The sequence below is a fragment of the Tachyglossus aculeatus genome, chromosome 8 (genome assembly GCF_015852505.1).
Source record: "Tachyglossus aculeatus isolate mTacAcu1 chromosome 8, mTacAcu1.pri, whole genome shotgun sequence".
Taxonomy (NCBI): domain Eukaryota; kingdom Metazoa; phylum Chordata; class Mammalia; order Monotremata; family Tachyglossidae; genus Tachyglossus; species Tachyglossus aculeatus.
This window is the reverse complement of record NC_052073.1, coordinates 36,011,543-36,031,805: the sequence shown is the minus strand read 5'-3', so window position 1 is coordinate 36,031,805 and position 20,263 is coordinate 36,011,543.

Genomic DNA, 20,263 nt, shown 5'->3' with positions numbered 1-20,263 from the left:
ATTGAGCGCTTACTGAGTGCAGGGCGCTGGACTGAGCGCTTGGGAAGGACAAGCTGGCAGCATATAGAGATACTTGTACATATTTACTGTTCTCTCTATTTTATTTCCCTTCAAAGCCCTTTTATATGTTTTGATTTGTTGTCTGTCTCCCCCTTCTAGACTGGGAGCCCCCCGTGGGACAACCTGATCACCCTGTATCCTCCCCGGCGCTTAGAACAGTGCTTTGCACATAGTAAGCTCTTCATAAATGCGATTATTATTATTATTATTATTATTATTATTATTATTACTGAGACCTCACCTCCTCCAGGAGGCCTTCCCAGACTGAGCCCCCTCCCCATCCCCCCCCCCGCCTTACCCCACAGCATCATCAGCATCATCATCAATCGTATTTATTGAGCGCTTACTATGTGCAGAGCACTGGACTAAGCGCTTGGGAAGTACAAATTGGCAACGTATAGAGACGGTCCCTACCCACCGGTGGGCTCACGGTCTAAAAGGGGGAGACAGAGAACAAAACCCAACATACTGACAAAATAAAATAAATAGAATAGATATGCACAAGTAAAACAAATAAATAAATAGAGTAATAAATCTGTACAAGCATATATCCATATATAAAGGTGCTGTACATATCTATTGTACATATCTATTCTATTTTATTTTGTTAGTAATCAATCAATCAATCAATCGTATTTATTGAGCGCTTACTATGTGCAGAGCACTGTACTAAGCGCTTGGGAAGTACAAATTGGCAACACATAGAGACAGTCCCTACCCAACAGTGGGCTCACAGTCTAAAAGGGGGAGACAGAGAACAGAACCAAACATACCAACAAAATAAAATAAATAGGATAGAAATGTACAAGCAAAATAAACAAATAAATAAATAAATAGAGTAATAAATATGTACAACCATATATACATATATACAGTATGTTTGGTTTTGTTCTCTGTCTTCCCCTTTTAGACTGTGAGCCCACCGTTGGGTAGGGACTGTCTCTATATGTTGCCAACTTGTACTTCCCAAGCGCTTAGTCCAGTGCTCTGCACACAGTAAGCGCTCAATAAATACGATTGATTGATTGATTGATTGATTGCTGTGGGGAAGGGAAGGAGGTAAGATGGGGGGGATGGAGGGGGAGACGAGGGGGACACAGCACCTGTATAGATATATAAATGTTTGTACGGATTTATTACTCTAGTTATTTATTTTACTTGTACATATTCTATTTATTTTCTTTTGTTAATATGTTTTGTTTTGTCGTCCGTCTCCCCCTTCTAGACCGTGAGCCCGCTGTCGGGCAGGGACCGTCTCTAGATGTTGCCAACTTGGACTTCCCAAGCGCTTAGTACAGCGCTCCACATCATCATCATCATCATCATCAATCGTATTTATTGAGCGCTTACTATGTGCAGAGCACTGGACTAAGCGCTTGGGAACTACAAGTCGGCAGCATATAGAGACAGGGCCTACCCAACAGTGGGCTCACAGTCTAAAAGGGGGAGACAGAGAACAAAACCAACCATACTGACCAAATAAAATAAATAGAATAGATATGGACAAGTAAAATAAATTAATCAATAGATAGAGTAATAAATATGTACAAACACGTATACATATATACAGGTGCTGTGGGGAAGGGAATGGCTGGGGGTCCAGGCCTGGGGAAGGGAAGGGGGAGGGAGGGGGCCATCCCATCCCATCCCATCCCATCCCATCCCATCCCATCCCATCCCTTCCCATCCCTTCCCCGTCCTCCAACCCCCCCGTTGTCCATACCCGTGGCACACAGTAAGCGCTCAATAAATTCATTCATTCATCCAATCGCGCGCTTAGTCCAGTGCTCCGCACACAGTAAGCGCTCAATAAATTCATTCACTCAGTCAGTCAACGGTGCGCTTAGTCCAGCGCTCCGCACACAGTAAGCGCTCAAGAAATTCATTCAGTCAGTCAGTCAGTCGTATTTATTGAGCGCTTACTGTGTGCAGAGCACTGTACTGAGCGCTTGGGATGGACAAGTTGGCAACATAGAGATACTTGTCCATATTTACTGTTCTATTTTATTTCGTTTTGTCGTCCGCCTCCCCCTTAGACTGCGAGCCTGCTGTTGGGTGGGGACCGTCTATGTTGCCGATTTGTCCTTCCCAAGCGCTTAGTACAGTGCTCCGCACACAGTAAGTGCTCAATAAATTCATTCATTCATTCATTCAATCGTGCGCTTAGTCCAGTGCTCCGCACACAGTAAAAGCTCAATAAATACGATTGAATGAATGAATACTCACTGGGCGCTTCCTATCCTGATCACCTTGTAACCTCCCCAGCGCTTAGTACAGTGCTTTAGTAAGCGCTTAATAAATGCTATTATTATTATTATTAAATATTAAATTATTTATTATTTTAATTTCATTTATTTTACTTGTACATATCTATTCTATTTATTTTATTTTGTTAGTATGTTTGGTTTTGTCTCCCCTTTTTAGACTGTGAGCCCACTGTTGGGTAGGGACTGTCTCTCTATGTTGCCAATTTGTACTTCCCAAGCGCTTAGTACAGTGCTCTGCACACAGTAAGCACTCAATAAGTACGATTGATGATGATGATGATGTGCTGAGCGCCCGGGAGAGGCCAACGCAGCCACAGGCGGTAGACATCTTCCCAATCAGTCAACGGTGTTAATTGAGTCCTTCCTATGGGCAGGGCGCTGTGCTGAGCGCCCTGGAGAGGCCAAGACGGCACAACTGGCAGACCAAAGGAATGTACTGAGGGCTTCCTGCGTGCAGGGCGCTGTACTGAGCGCCCGGGAGAGTCCAACGCAGCCCAATTGGCAGACCAAAGGAATGTACTGAGGGCTTCCTGCGTGCAGGGCGCTGTACTGAGCGCCCGGGAGAGTCCAAGAAGGCACAATTGGCAGACCAAAGGAATGTACTGAGGGCTTCCTGCGTGCAGGGCGCTGTACTGTTGCACATAGTAAGCGCTTAATAAATGCCATTACTATTATTATTATTACTATTATTATTATTATTATTACTGAGCGCCCGGGAGAGTCCAGCGCAGCACAATTGGCAGACCAAAGGAATGTACTGAGGCCTGCATGCGTGCAGGGAGCTGTATTGTTGCACATAGTAAGTGCTTAATAAATGCCATTATTATTATTATTATTATTATTATTATTATTATTATTATTATTATTATTACTGAGCGCCCGGGAGAGTCCAACGCAGCTGAATTGATAGACCAAAGGAATGTACTGAGGGCTTCCTGCGTGCAGGGTGCTGTACTGTTGCACATAGTAAGTGCTTAATAAATGCAATTATTATTATTATTATTATTATTATCATTATTACTGAGCGCCCGGGAGAGTCCAACGCAGCACAATTGGCAGACCAAAGGAATGTACTGAGGGCTTCCTGCGTTCAAGGGGCTGTACTGTTGCACATAGTAAGTGCTTAATAAATGCTATTATTATTATTATTATTATTATTATTATTATTATTACTGAGCGCCCGGGAGAGTCCAACGCAGCACAAGTGATAGACCAAAGGAATGTACTGAGGGCTTCCTGCGTGCAGGGCGCTGTACTGTTGCACATAGTAAGCGCTTAATAAATGCCATTATTATTATTATTATTATTGTTATTATTACTGAGCGCCCAGGAGAGTCCAACGCAGCCCAATTGATAGACCAAAGGAATGTACTGAGGGCTTCCTGCGTGCAGGGCGCTGTACTGAGCGCCCGGGAGAGTCCAAGGCAGCACAATTGATAGACCAAAGGAATGTACTGAGGGCTTCCTGCGTGCAGGGCGCTGTACTGTTGCACATAGTAAGCGCTTAATAAATGCCATTACTATTATTATTATTACTATTATTATTATTATTATTATTATTATTACTGAGCGCCCGGGAGAGTCCAACACAGCACAATTGGCAGACCAAAGGAATGTACTGAGGGCTTCCTGCGTGCAGGGGGCTGTACTGTTGCACATAGTAAGCGCTTACTAAATGCCATTATTATTATTATTATTATTATTATTATTATTATTATTATTATTATTATCATTATTACTGAGCGCCCGGGAGAGTCCAACGCAGCACAATCGATAGACCAAAGGAATGTACTGAGGGCTTCCTGCGTGCAGGGCGCTGTACTGTTGCACATAGTAAGCGCTTAATAAATGCCATTATTATTATTATTATTATTATTATTATTATTATTACTGAGCGCCCGGGAGAGTCCAACGCAGCACAGTTGACAGACCAAATGAATGTACTGAGGGCTTCCTGCGTTCAGGGTGCTGTACTGAGCGCCCGGGAGAGTCCAAGAAGGCACAATTGGCAGACCAAAGGAATGGACTGAGGGCTTCCTGCGTGGAGGGCGCTGTACTGTTGCACATAGTAAGTGCTTAATAAATGCTATTTATTATTATTATTATTATTATTATTATTATTATTATTATTCCTGAGCGCCCGGGAGAGTCCAACACAGCACAATTGGCAGACCAAAGGAATGTACTGAGGGCTTCCTGTGTGCAGGGGGCTGTACTGTTGTACATAGTAAGCGCTTAATAAACGCTATTATTATTATTATTATTATTATTATTATTATTATTATTATTATTATTACTGAGAGCCCGGGAGAGTCCAACGCAGCACAATTGGCAGACCAAAGGAATGTGCTGAGGGCTGCCTGCGTGCAGGGCGCTGTACTGAGCGCCCGGGAGAGTCCAAGGCAGCACAACTGGCAGACCAAAGGAATGTACTGAGGGCTTCCTGCGTGCAGGGGGCTGTACTGTTGCACATAGTAAGCGCTTAATAAATGCCATTATTATTGTTGTTGTTATTATTATTATTATTATTATTATTACTGAGCACCCGGGAGAGTCCAACGCAGCACAGTTGATAGACCAAAGGAATGTACTGAGGGCTTCCTGCGTGCAGGGCGCTGTACTGTTGCACATAGTAAGCGCTTAATAAATGCCATTATTATTATTATTATTATTACTGAGCACCCGGGAGAGTCCAACGCAGCACAATCGATAGACCAAAGGAATGTACTGAGTGCTCCCTGCGTGCGGGGCGCTGTACTGAGCGCCCGGGAGAGTCCAACGCAGCACAATTGGCAGACCAAAGGAATGTACTGAGGGCTTCCTGCGTGCAGGGGACTGTACTGTTGCACATAGTAAGCGCTTAATAAATGCCATTATTATTATTGTTGTTATTATTGTTATTATTATTATTATTATTATTATTACTGAGCGCCCGGGAGAGTCCAAGGCAGCCCAATTGATAGACCAAAGGAATGTACTGAGGGCTTCCTGCGTGCAGGGGGCTGTACTGTTGCACATAGTAAGCGCTTAATAAATGCCATTATTATTATTATTATTATTATTATTATTATTACTGAGCGCCCGGGAGAGTCCAACGCAGCACAGTTGATAGACCAAAGGAATGTACTGAGGGCTTCCTGCGTGCAGGGCGCTGTACTGTTGCACATAGTAAGCGCTTAATAAATGCCATTATTATTATTATTATTATTATTACTGAGCACCCGGGAGAGTCCAACGCAGCCCAATCGATAGACCAAAGGAATGTACTGAGGGTTGTCTGCGTGCAGGGCGCTGTACTGAGCGCCCGGGAGAGTCCAAGAAGGCACAATTGGCAGACCAGAGGAATGTACTGAGGGCTTCCTGCGTGCAGGGGGCTGTACTGTTGCACATAGTAAGCGCTTAATAAATGCCATTATTATTATTATTGTTATTATTATTATTATTATTATTATTATTATTACTGAGCGCCCGGGAGAGTCCAAGGCAGCCCAATTGATAGACCAAAGGAATGTACTGAGGGCTTCCTGCGTGCAGGGGGCTGTACTGTTGCACATAGTAAGCGCTTAATAAATGCCATTATTATTATTATTATTATTATTATTATTATTACTGAGCGCCCGGGAGAGTCCAACGCAGCCCCATTGATAGACCAAAGGAATGTACTGAGGGCTTCCTGCGTGCAGGGCGCTGTACTGAGCGCCCGGGAGAGTCCAACGCAGCACAATTGGTAGGCAGGGTCCGGGCCTACCAAGAGCTGTGACCGAAAAAGACGGTCCCCCCCGGGGGGCGATCAGAAAAGTCCGGTCTCTTTTTTGGGGGCCCGCCCCCTCCCCTTTGCAGATGGGGAAACTGAGGCCCGAACGAAAGAGGCGGACTGTCCCAGGGCCCCCGCAGCGGGGCAGGATTAGAACCCGGGTCCCACATGCCCGCGGGTAGCCCCCTGACCCCAAATATCTGGGGGATCCCCTGGAATCGCCCCCTCCTTCTCCTCCCCTTGTATATATTTGTACAGATTTATTACTCTATTATTTTATTTGTACATATTTCAATCAGTCAATCAATCAATCGTATTTATTGAGCGCTTACTGTGTGCAGAGCACCGGACTAAGCGCTTGGGAAGTCCAAGTTGGCAACATATAGAGACATTTCCTCTATTTTATTAATGATATATAGCTATAAATATAAATATATAATAGGTATATAGCTATAATTCTATTTATTCTGATGGCCTTAACGCCTGTTTGCATGTTTGGTTTTCCTGTCCGTCTCCCCCTTCTAGACTGTGAACCCGCTGTTGGGTAGGGACCGTCTCCAGATGTCGCCGACTTGGACTCCCCAAGCGCTTAGTACAGTGCTCTGCACACAGTAAGCGCTCAATAAATACGATTGAATGCATGAATGACTGCGTCTCCCCCTTCTAGACGGCGAATTGTCTCTAATTGTTGCCGATTTGTCCTTCCCAAGCGCTCAGTACAGTGCTCTGCACACAGGAAGCGCTCAATAAATGCAATTGAATGAATGAATGAATGTGTGTCTCCCCCACTCTAGACTGCGAGCCCGTTGTTGGGTAGGGATTGTCTCTATTTGTTGCTGATTTGTCCTTCCCAAGCGCTCAGTACAGTGCTCTGCACTCAGTAAGCGCTCAATAAATACGATTGAATACATGTGTGTCTCCCCCTTCTAGACTGTGAGCCCGTTGTCGGGTTGGGACCGTTCGTATTTGTTGCCAACTTGTACTTCCCAAGCGCTTAGTATAGTGCTCTGCACACAGGAAGCGCTCAATAAATGCGATTGAATGAATGAATGAAGGACTGTGTGGTAGGAATTGTCTCTGCACACAGGAAGCGCTCAATAAGTGCGATTGAATGAATGAAGGAATGTGTGGTAGGAATTGTCTCTGCACACAGGAAGCGCTCAATAAGTGCGATTGAACGAATGAATGAATGAATGTGTGGTAGAAATTGTCTCTATTTGTGGCCGATTTGTCCTTTCCAAGCGCTCAGTCCAGTGCTCTGCACACAGGAAGCGCTCAATAAATGCGATTGAACGAATGAATGAATGAATGTGTGGTAGGAATTGTCTCTATTTGTGGCCTATTTGTCCTTCCCAAGCGCTCAGTCCAGTGCTCTGCACACAGGAAGCGCTCAATAAATGCGATTGATTGAATGAATGAATGTGTGGTAGGAATTGTCTCTATTTGTGGCCGATTTGTCCTTTCCAAGCGCTCAGTCCAGTGCTCTGCACACAGGAAGCGCTCAATAAATGCGATTGAACGAATGAATGAATGTGTGGTAGGAATTGTCTCTGCCCACGGGAAGCGCTCAATAAATGCGATTGAATGAATGAATGAATGTGTGGTAGAAATTGTCTGTCTCTGACTTGTCCTTTCCAAGCGCTTAGTACAGTGCTCTGCACACAGGAAGCGCTCAATAAATGCGATTGAATGAATGAATGTGTGGTAGGAATTGTCTCTATTTGTGGCCTATTTGTCCTTTCCAAGCGCTCAGTCCAGTGCTCTGCACACAGGAAGCGCTCAATAAATGCGATTGAATGAATGAACGAATGTGTGGTAGCAATTGTCTCTATTTGTGGCCTATTTGTCCTTTCCAAGCGCTCAGTCCAGTGCTCTGCACACAGGAAGCGCTCAATAAATGCGATTGAACGAATGAACGAATGAATGTGTGGTAGAAATTGTCTCTGTCTCTGACTTGTCCTTCCCAAGCGCTTAGTACAGTGCTCTGCACACAGGAAGCGCTCAATAAATGCGATTGAATGAATGAATGTGTGGTAGGAATTGTCTCTATTTGTGGCCTATTTGTCCTTTCCAAGCGCTCAGTCCAGTGCTCTGCACACAGGAAGCGCTCAATAAATGTGATTGAACGAATGAATGAATGTGTGGTAGAAATTGTCTCTATTTGTCTCCGACTTGTCCTTTCCAAGCGCTTAGTACAGTGCTCTGCACACAGGAAGCGCTCAATAAATGCGACTGAATGAAGGAATGTGTGGTAGGAATTGTCTCTGCACACAGGAAGCGCTCAATAAATGCGATTGAATGAATGAATGAATGTGTGGTAGGAATTGTCTCTATTTGTGGCCTATTTGTCCTTTCCAAGCGCTTAGTACAGTGCTCTGCACACAGGAAGCGCTCAATAAATGCGATTGAACGAATGAATGAATGAATGTGTGGTAGAAATTGTCTCTATTTGTCTCTGACTTGACCTTTCCAAGCGCTTAGTACAGTGCTCTGCACACAGGAAGCGCTCAATAAATACTACTGAACGAATGAGTGTGTGATAGACTGAATGAATGTGATAAATTCAATAAATACGACCGAATGAGTGACTGTACATATTTGTTACTCTATTTATTTATTTTACTCGTCCATATCTATTCTATTTATTTTATTTAGTTAATATGTTTTGTTTTGTTCTCCGTCTCCCCCTTTTAGACTGTGAGCCCACTGCTGGGGAGGGACCGTCTCTAGATGTTGCCGACTTGTACTTCCCAAGCGTTTAGTATAGTGTTCTGCACACAGTAAGCGCTCAATAAATACGATTGATGATTGATGAATGAATGAAAGGAAGCGCTCAATAAATACGATGGAATGGATGGATGGATGGATGAATGAATGGCAGCCTATCTGGGGGAGTGGGGGGGGGTCTCTGCACCCTAGTTTGCATGGCCGGAGGGGAGACGTCCAGACAGTTCCATCATCATCATCAATAGTATTTATTGAGCGCTTACCACCCGCCCCCGTTTTCGGGGGGCTCTCTGTCCCCCCCACCCCCGCCCCCTCCGGCGCCTCATTGCGGTCCCGGGGGTCCCGGGGTGGGGGATGGGAAGCCCGGCGTCCCCCCCGCCCCCCCCCCGGCCCGGGGCGGCGTCCAAACAAGCGGCTCAGACCGTTAGACGCCAGGCCCGTGACGTCACCCATTCATAAAAGCCGGGCGGGCTGTCAGGGTGGCGCCGCCAGGGCGGTCGCCATGGAGACCCCAAACAGCAGCCCCCCTGCCCGCCCCTCCCCCCGCTCACCTGCAGCCCCCCGCTCCTCTCTCCCGGGGGGCATCGGGGGGCTCCGCCGCCCCGCACCTGCAAACCCCTTCCCCTCCCCCCAACTTCAACGCCCAGGCCTGGAGGGGAAGGGGGGCCCCCTCCCCGTCCTCACACGCATCCCCCGGGGGGCTCCTGAGCCCCCCACATCCCACCATCCAGGCCTGGAGGGACTGGGAGGCCCCCTCCCCCTCCTCACACACACCCCGAGGGTCATCCTGAACCCCCAAATCCCACTATCCAGGCCTGGAGGGAATGGGGAGCTTCCTTCCCCCCCTCTCCCACATACCCCTAGGGTCTCCTGAGTCCCCCAATCCCACCATCCAGGCCTGGAGGGAATGGGGGCCCCCCTCCCCATCCACACATACCCCGAGAGTCCCCTAAGCCCCCCCAATTCCACCATCCAGGCCTGGAGGGAATGGGGAGCTTCCTTCCCCCCCTCTCCCACATACCCCGAGGGTCTCCTGAGCCCCCCAAATCCCACCATCCAGGCCTGGAGGGGATGGGGGGCCCCCTCCACATCCACACATACCCCGAGGGTCCCCTGAGCCCCCCCAATCCCACCATCTAGGCCTGGAGGGAATGGGGAGCCCCATCCCCACCAACACATCCCCCGAGGGTCCCCTGAGTCCCCCAAATCCCACCATCCAGGCCTGAAGGGAATGGGGAGCCCCCTCCCCCTCCTCACACATACCCCAAGGGTCTCCTGAACCCCCAAATCCCACTATCCGGGCCTGGAAGGAATGGGGAGCTTCCTTCCCCCCCTCTCCCACACACCCGTAGGGTCTCCTGAGCCCCCCAAATCCCACCATCCAGGCCTGGAGGGAATGGGGGGCCCCCTCCCCATTCACACATACCCCGAGGGTCCCCTGAGCCCCCCCAATTCCACCATCCAGGCCTGGAGGGAATGGGGAGCCCCATCCCCACCAACACATCCCCCGAGGGTCCCCTGAGTCCCCCAAATCCCACCATTCAGACCTGGAGGGAATGGGGGGCCCCCCTCCCCATCCACACATACCCTGAGAGTCCCCTGAGCCCCCCCAATTCCACCATCCAGGCCTGGAGGGAATGGGGAGCTTCCTTCCCCCCTTCTCCCACATACCCCTAGGGTCTCCTGAGCCCCCCCAAATCCCACCATTCAGGCCTGGAGGGAATGGGGGGCCCCCTCCCCATCCACACATACCCTGAGAGTCGCCTGAGCCCCCCCCAGTTCCACCATCCAGGCCTGGAGGGAATGGAGAGCTTCCTTCCCCCCCTCTCCCACATACCCCTAGGGTCTCCTAAGCCCCCCAAATCCCACAATCCAGGCCTGGAAGGGATGGGGAGCCCCCTCCCCACCCACACATCCCCCGAGGGTCCCCTGAGTCCCCCAAATCCCACCATCTAGGCCTGGAGGGAATGGGGAGCCTCCTCCCCCTCCTCACACACACCCTGAGGATCTCCTGAGCCCCCCGAATCTCACCATCCAGGCCTGAAGTGAATGGGGAGCCCCCCCACATACCCCGAGGGTCTCCTAAGCCCCCCAAATCCCACCATCCAGGCCTGGAGGGAATGGGGAGCCCCCTCCCCACCCACACAACCCCTGAGGATCCCCTGAGTCCCCCAAATCAAACCATCAAGGCCTGGAGGGAATGGGGAGCCTCCTCCCCATTCCCACCAACACCCCAAGGGTCTCCTGAACCCCCAAATCCCACCATCCAAGCCTGGAGGGAATGGGGAACCTCCATCCTCCTCCTCACACACATACCCCGGGGGTCTCCTGAGCCCCCCAAATCCCACCACCCAGGCCTGGAGGGAATGGGGAGCCCCCTCCCTCTCCTCACACACACCCTGAGGGTCTCCTGAGCCCCCCGAATCTCACCATCCAGGCCTGGAGGGAATGTGGAGCCCCCTCCCCCTCCTCACAATCCCCCCCCCAAGGGTCTCCTGAACCCCCAAATCCCACCATCCAAGCCTGGAGGAAATGGGGAACCTCCATCCTCCTCCTCACACACATACCCTGGGGGGTCTCCTGGGCCCCCCAAATCCCACCATCCAGGCCTGGAGGGAATGGGGAGCCCCCTCCCTCTCCTCACACACACCCCGAGGGTCTCCTGAACCCCCAAATCCCACCATCCAGGCCTGAAGGGAATGGGGAGCTTCCTTCCCCCCCACCCCCACATACCCCTAGGGTCTCCTGAGCCCCCCACATCCCACCATCCAGGCCTGGAGGAAAGAGAAGCCCCCTCCCCACCCCCACTCACACAAACCCTGAGGGGGGGGGGTCCCCTCTGCCCCCACCCAGCAAGGAGAGCCCCCCAGTTTCACCACCCAGGCCTGGAGGGAATGGGGAGCCCCCATCCTCCTCCTCACATACATACCCCGGGGGTCTCCTGAGCCCCCCAAATTCCACCACCCAGGCCTGGAGGGAATGGAGAGCCCCCTCCCCACCCACACATACCCCGAGGGTCTCCTGAGCCCCCCGAATCTCACCATCCAGGCCTGAAGGGAATGGGGAGCCCCCCCCACATACCCCAAGGGTCTCCTAAACCCCCCAAATCCCATCATCCAGGCCTGGAGGGAATGGGGGGCCCCCTCCCCACCCACACATCCCCCGAGGGTACCCTGAGTCCCCCAAATCCCACCATTCAGGCTTGGAGGGAATGGGGAGCCCCCATCCTCCTCCTCACATACATACCCCAGGGGTCTCCTGAACCCCCCAAATCCCACCGCCCAGGCCCAGAAGGGATTGGGGAGCCCCCTCCCCACCCTCAGCCCCCCCCCCCCCCCGCCCCCCAGGGGGGGTGGTAAAGGCAATGCCAAGTCCTGGGCGAGGAGTGACCCCCTTTTCCTCTCCCCGCCCCGGGGCCCTTGTTTGGCTCCAACATAAAGAGAGCGATTCTCAGAATTGCACAAAATCAGGCCCCCCCCCCGCCCCCGCCCCCCTTGTGTCGTCCCCCCCACCATTTCCTGAGACTTGGGGTGACGCCAAAGCCTTCCTGGACAGGAAAAGCCTTAGAGGGAACCTCCCTCCCACCCCAGCCCGGCCAGCCCCAGGCGCCGATGTTCCTATTTATTGAGCGCTCACTAATAATAATAATAATAATAATGATGACGGCATTTATTAAGCGCTTACTATGTGCAAAGCACTGTTCTAAGCGCTGGGGGGGGACACAAAGTGATCGGGTTGTCCCATGTGGGGTTCACCGTCTTAATCCCCATTTTGCAGACGAGGTAACTGAGGCTCAGAGAAGTTAAGTGACTTGCCCAAGGTCACACAGCAGACATGCGGCAGAGCTGGGATTCGAACCCATGACCTCTGACTCCAAAGCCCGGGCTCTTTCCACTGAGCCACGCTGCTTCACTAGGCCCGAAGCCTCCAGGGGTCAATCAATCAATCGGATTTATTGAGCGCTTACTGTGTGCAGAGCGCTGGACTAAGCGCTTGGGAAGTACAAGTTGGAGAAGCAGCGTGGCTCAGTGGAAAGAGCACGGACTTTGGAGTCAGAGGTCATGGGTTCAAATCCCGGCTCCGCCAATTGTCAGCTGGGTGACCTTGGGCAAGTCACTTCACTTCTCTGGGCCTCAGTTCCCTCATCTGTAAAATGGGGATTAAGACTGTGAGCCCCCCGTGGGGCAACCTGATCACCTTGTAACCTCCTGAGCGCTTAGAACAGTGCTTTGCACATAGTAAGCGCTTAATAAATGCCATTATTATTATTATTATTACAAGTTGGCAACATCTAGAGACAGAACGGACACCATCCCAGACCAGTTTTAGAGAGGGGGAAACCGAGGCCTCGGAGGAGTCTAATAATTGGGGTCTGGGTTCCTCACGGGGGGATTTGTTAAGCGCTTACTCGGTGGCAGGCACTGTACTAAGCGCTCGGGGGTGGGGGGGGGAGACAAGCCAATCGGGTGGGACGCAGCCCCCTGCCCCGCCGTGGGGCTCACGGTCTCCATCTCCATTTGACAGATGAGGGAACTGAGGCCCAGAGAAGGGAAGCGACTGGCCCAAGGTCACACGGCAGACAAGGGGCGGAAACGGAATCAATCAATCAATCAATCGTATTTATTGAGCGCTTCCTGTGTGCGGAGCACTGGACTAAGCGCTTGGGAAGTACAAGTTGGCAACATAGAGAGACGGTCCCTACCCAACAGTGGGCTCAATCGGAACCCAGGTCGTTCCTTCTCCCAGGCCCGGGCTCTAACCACTGTACCACACTGCTTTTCTGTTCTTCCCTTCTCATTCTGACGACCCTTGGGCGCTCACTACAGTCTTTTAGACTGTGAGCCCACTGTTGGGTAGGGACCGTCTCTATATGTTGCCAACTTGTACTTCCCAAGCGCTTAGTACAGTGCTCTGCACACAGTAAGCGCTCAATAAATGTGATTGATTGATTGATTACTACGTGCAGAGAACTGTACTGAGCAGTCGGCAAGGAGCTGACAGTCTACAGGGGGAGACGGCCATTGATCTAAGCAGGAAAGACACCCCCCCCCCCCGCCCCAGCACAGGTGATATAAATCAATCGATCGTATCAATCGAGCGCTGACATGCATGGAGCACTGTACTAAGCGCTCGGGAGAGTTCGAGCCCACAGAATTAGCAGACCCCATCTTTGATATATGTATATATCATATACATCCATACATATATATCTCAAATATAATATACATATCATATACATATACATACATATATATATACAGGTGTGTATATATATACACCTGTATATATACAGGTGGGGTTGTATATATATATATATATATATTGTATATATGTTGTATATATGTTGTATACTATATATATTGTATATATACATATATATATGGGGCTGTGTGTATATATATATGTATGTATATGTATATGTATATACACCTGTATATATGTCTATACATATTTATTACTCTATTTATTTATTTATTTTACTTGTACATATCTTTTCTATTTATTTTATTTTGTTAGTATGTTTGGTTTTGTTCTCTGTCTCCCCCTTTTAGACTGTGAGCCCACTGTTGGGTACGGACTGTTGCCATCTTGTACTTTCCAAGCGCTTAGTACAGTGCTCTGCACACAGTAAGTGCTCAATAAATACGATTGATTGATTGATTGATATCCACTTCTCTCCCCCTCTCCATCCCCCCGCATCTTACCTCCTTCCCTTCCCCACAGCACCTGTGTATATGTATATATGTTTGCACGTATCTATGACTCTATTTATTTATTTTACTTGTCCATATCTATTCTATTTATTTTATTTTGTTAATATGTTTTGTTTTGTTCTCTGTCTCCCCCTTCTAGAGCGTGAGCCCGCTGTCGGGTAGGGACCGTCTCTAGATGTTGCCAACTTGTACTTCCCAAGCGCTTAGTACAGTGCTCTGCACACAGTAAGCGCTCAATAAATACGATTGATTGATTGATTCTGATCCCTGAACGAAGCCCACCCCCACTGCCCCCAACTCCCACAGAAAAGCAGAATCTTTTCATCAGCGAAAAGACGCTGCATTTTTCTTTATGGTATCTGTTAGGCGCTTACTACGTGCCAGGCACCTTGTGGCTCAGTGGCAGGAGCCCGGGCTTGGGAGTCAGAGGTCGTGGGTTCTAATCCCGGCTCCGCCAATTGTCAGCTGGGTGACTTTGGGCGAGTCGCTTCACTTCTCTGGGCCTCAGTTACCTCTTCTAGACTGTGAGCCCACTGTCGGGTAGGGACCGTCTCTATACGTTGCCAACTTGTCCTTCCCAAGCGCTTAGTACAGTGCTCTGCACACAGTAAGCGCTCAATAAATACGATTGATGATGATGTTGCCAACTTGTACTTCCCAAGCGCTTAGTACAGTGCTCTGCACACAGTAAGCACTCAATAAATATGATTGAATGAATGAATGAATGAATCCATAAAATGGGGATTAAGACCGTGAGCCCCCCGTGGGGCAACCTGATCACCTTGTAACCTCCCCAGCGCTTAGAACAGTGCTTTGCACATAGTAAGCGCTTAATAAATGCCATTATTATTATTATTATTATCTGGGCCTCAGTTCCCTCATCTGTCAAATGGGGATGAAACCGTGAGCCCCACGGGGGACAACCCGATCACCCTGTATCTCCCCCAGTGCTTAGAACAGTGCTTCGCACAGAGTAAGCACTTAACTAAGCACTTAACTAATATGTTGCCAATTTGTACTTCCCAAGCGCTTAGTCCAGTGCTCTGCACACAGTAAGCGCTCAATAAATACGATTGATTGATTGATTGAACTAATGCCATCATTATTATTAATATCTCCCCCAGCGCTTAAAACAGTGCTTGGCACATAGTAAGCGCTTCACAAATACCATCATTACTATTATTATTACTACAAAGCGCGGGGGTGGTTACAAACAAATCGGGTTGGACACACTGTCCCCGTCATCATCATCAATCGTATTTATTGAGCGCTTACTATGTGCAGAGCACTGTACTAAGCGCTTGGGAAGTACAAATTGGCAACATAGAGAGACAGTCCCTACCCAACAGTGGGCTCACAGTCTAAAAGGGGGCTCACAGTCTAAAAGTCCCCGTCCCCCGCGGGGCTCACGGTCTCCAACCCCATTTTGCAGATGAGGGAACTGAGGCCCAGAGAAGTGATGTGACTTGTCCAAGGCCACACAGCAGACGAGGGGTGGAACCGGGATGAGAACCCAGGTCTTCCTGAGTCCCAGGCCATTAATAATAATAAATGATAATAATGACGGCTTTGGTTAAGCGCTTACTATGTGCAAAGCGCTGTTCTAAGCGCTGCGGGAGGATAGAAGGTATTACTTCTATCTATTACTTCTATCTATTACTCTATTTATTTATTATTACTCTATTTATTTATTTATTTTACTTGTACATATCTATCCTATTTATTTTATTTTGTTGGTATGTTTGGTTTTGTTCTCTGTCTCCCCCTTTTAGACCGTGAGCCCGCTGTTGGGTAGGGACCGTCTCTATGTGTGGCCAATTTGTACTTCCCAAGCGCTTAGTACAGCGCTCTGCACATAGTAAGCGCTCAATAAATACGATTGATGATGATAGAAGGTGATCAGGCTGTCCCATGTGGGGCTCACAGTCTTAATCCCCATTTCACAGATGAGGGAACTGAGGCCCAGGGAAGTGAAGTGACTTGCCCAAAGTCACCCAGCTGACAGTTGGGGGAGGCGGGATTTGAACCCATGACCTCGGACTCCAAAGCCCGGGCTCTTTCCACTGGGCCACGCTGCTTTTTCTTCTGGGTTATATTTTTACACTCCCCAGTTTTATCTTCTGCATCTTTACTGCGTGACAAGGAGTTTAAATAAAGAGACAGTGTTTATTTATCAAAGTCCACGGTGGCGGGGGAGATATTTTTCCTTTTTTTCGGGGAGATATTTTTCCTTTTTTTCTTTTTTGCAGTAGGGGATTTTTTTTCTTTTGGTATTTGTTACGCGCTTACTATGTGGCAGGCCCTGTACTAAGTGCTGGGGGAGATAAAAGCAACTCAGATTGGACCCGATCCCTGTCCCACATGGGGCTCCCGGCCTCCATCCCCATTTTACAGATGAGGGAACTGAGGCCCAGAGAGGTGAAGTGACTTACCCAAGGCCACACAGCAGACAGGCGGTGGAGCCGGGGTGAGAACCCAGGGCCTTCTGACTCCTGGCCCCCAGACTCTTTCTGCTAGGCTGCACTGCCTTTCTATTACTACTACTAATAATAATGATGGTATTTGTTAGGCGCTTACTATGTGCCAAGCACTGTTCTAAGCGCGGGGGTAGATACAAGGTGATCGGGTTTTCCCAAGTGGGGCTCGCAGCCTTCATCCCCATCATCATCAATCGTATCTATTGAGCGCTTACTATGTGCAGAGCACTGTACTAAGCGCTTAATTTGACAGATGAGGGAACTGAGGCCCAGAGGAATGAATATAATAAAAATAGCAGCCTTCTTCCCCATTTGACAGATGAGGGAACTGAGGCCCAGAGGAGTGACTGTAATAAAAATAATAATGATAGCATTTATTAAGCGCTTACTATGTGCCAAGCACTGTTCTAAGTGCTGGGGGGATACAAGGTGATCAAGTTGTCCCACGGGGGGGGGGGGGGGCGTTCACAGTCAATCCCCATTTTACAGATGAGGTAACAGGCCCAGAGAATAATAATAATAATGATAGCATCTATTAAGCGTTTACTATGTGCCAAGCACTGTTCTAAGCACTGGGGAGGTTACAAGGTGATCAGGTTGTCCCACGGGGGGCTCACAGTTTTAATCCCCATTTTACAGATGAGGTAACTGAGGCCCAGAGAATAATAATAATAATGATAGCATTTATTAAGCACTTACTATGTGCCAAGCACTGTTCTAAGCGCTGGGGAGGTTACAAGGTGATCAGGTTGTCCCACGGGGGGCTCACAGTTTTAATCCCCATTTTACAGATGAGGTAACTGAGGCCCAGAGAATAATAATAATAATAATGATAGCATTTATTAAGCGCTTACTATGTGCCAAGCACTGTTCTAAGCGCTGGGGAGGTTACAAGGTGATCAGGTTGTCCCACGGGGGGCTCACAGTTTTAATCCCCATTTTACAGATGAGGTAACTGAGGCCCAGAGAATAATAATAATAATAATGATAGCATTTATTAAGCGGTTACTATGTGCCAAGCACTGTTCTAAGCGCTGGGGAGGTTACAAGGTGATCACGTTGTCCCACGGGGGGCTCACAGTTTTAATCCCCATTATACAGATGAGGTAACTGAGGCCCAGAGAATAATAATAATAATAATGATAGCATTTATTAAGCGCTTACTATGTGCCAAGCACTGTTCTAAGCACTGGGGGGATACAAGGTGATCAAGTTGTCCCACGGGGGGGGTTCACAGTCAATCCCCATTTTATAGATGAGGTAACTGAGGCCCAGAGAATAACAATAATAATAATAATGATAGCATTTATTAAGCGCTTACTATGTGCCAAGCACTGTTCTAAGCACTGGGGAGGTTACAAGGTGATCAGGGTGTCCCACGGGGGGGGGGGGGGGGGGGCTCACAGTCAATCCCCATTTTACAGATGAGGTAACTGAGGCCCAGAGAATAATAATAATAATAATGATAGCATTTATTAAGCGCTTACTATGTGCAAAGCACTGTTGTAAGCGCTGGGGAGGTTACAAGGTGATCAGGTTGTCCCCCGGGGGGCTCACAGTCAATCCCCATTTTACAGATGAGGTAACTGAGGCCCAGAGAATAATAATAAAAATAATGATAGCATTTATTAAGCGCTTACTATGTGCAAAGCACTGTTGTAAGCGCTGGGGAGGTTACAAGGTGATCAGGTTGTCCCCCGGGGGGCTCACGGCTTTAATCGCCATTTTACAGATGAGGGAACTGAGGCCCAGAGAAGTGAAGTGACTTGCCCAAAGTCACAATTCCCCCTCCTCCCCCTCTCCATCCCCCCCCGCCTTACCACCTTCCCCTCCCCACAGCACCTGTATATATGTATATATGTTTGTACATATTTATTACTCTATTAATTTATCTATTTTACTTGTACTATCTATTCATTTTATTTTGTTAATTCATTCATTCATTCATTCAATCGTATTTATTGAGCGCTTACTGCGTGCAGAGCACTGGACTAAGCGCTTGGGAAGTCCAAGTTGGCAACATCTAGAGACAGTCCCTACCCAACAGTGGGCTCACAGTCTAGAAGGGGGAGACAGACAACAAAACAAAACATATTAACAGAATAAAATAAATAGAATAAATATGGACAAGTAAAATAAATAAATATATTTTTTTTATGGTTTTGTTGTCCGCCTCCCCCTTCTGGACTGTAAAAACAAAACATATTAACAGAATAAAATAAATAGAATAAATATGTACAAGTAAAATAAATAAATATATATTTTTTTAAATGGTTTTTTTTGTCCGTCTCCCCCTTCTAGACTGTGAGCCCACCGTTGGGTAGGGACCGTCTCTCGATGCTGCCAACTTGGACTTCCCAAGCGCTTAGTCCAGTGCTCTGCACACAGTAAGCGCTCAATAATTACGATTGACTGATTGACAATTGGGGGAACTAGGATTTGAACCCATGACCTCTGACTCCAAAGCCCGGGCTCTTGGGGGAGAGCGCTGTACGGAGCCCCACATGTGTGGTGAGCACTGGAGTGAGGGTCTTCTGGACTGTGAGCCCGTTGTTGGGTAGGGACCATGTCTCTATGTTGCCAACTTGGACTTCCCAAGCGCTTAGTACAGTGCTCTGCACGCAGTAAGCGCTCAATAAATACGATTGAATGAAAATTACCCCGCCCCCGTTGCCCACCTCAGTGCCCAGACTCCCCTCTCCCCTTCCCGCAGGGCACGGTCCCCCCCTTCCTCCCTCTCTCCCTTCCTTCAATCAATCAATCGTATTTATTGAGCGCTTACTGTGTGCAGAGCACTGTACTAAGCGCTTTGGAAGGACAAGTTTTTTCCCACTCCGTCTTTCCCTCCCCCTCCCTCCTTATTTCACTGTGGCTCAGTGGGAAGATCCCGGGTTTGGGAGTCAGAGGCCGTGGGTTCCAATCCCGGCTCTGCCACTTGTCTGCTGTGTGACTTTGGGCAAGTCGCTTCACTTCTCTGGGCTCAGTTCCCCCATCTGGAAAACGGGGATGAAGACTGGGAGCCCCACGTGGGACAACCTGATTGCCTTGTATCTCCCCCAGCGCTTAGAACAGTGCTTGGGATATAGTAAGCGCATAACAAATACCATCATTATCATTCTTTCCTTCCCTCCACTCTCCCGTCCTTTTCTCCCGTCTTTCCCTCCCTCCTCTCCTTTTCTCCCTCCTCCTCTCCTTCCCTTTCTCCCCTCCCTCCTTTCCTTTTTCTTTCCCCCATTTTCCTTTTCTCCCCTTCCTCCCCTCCCT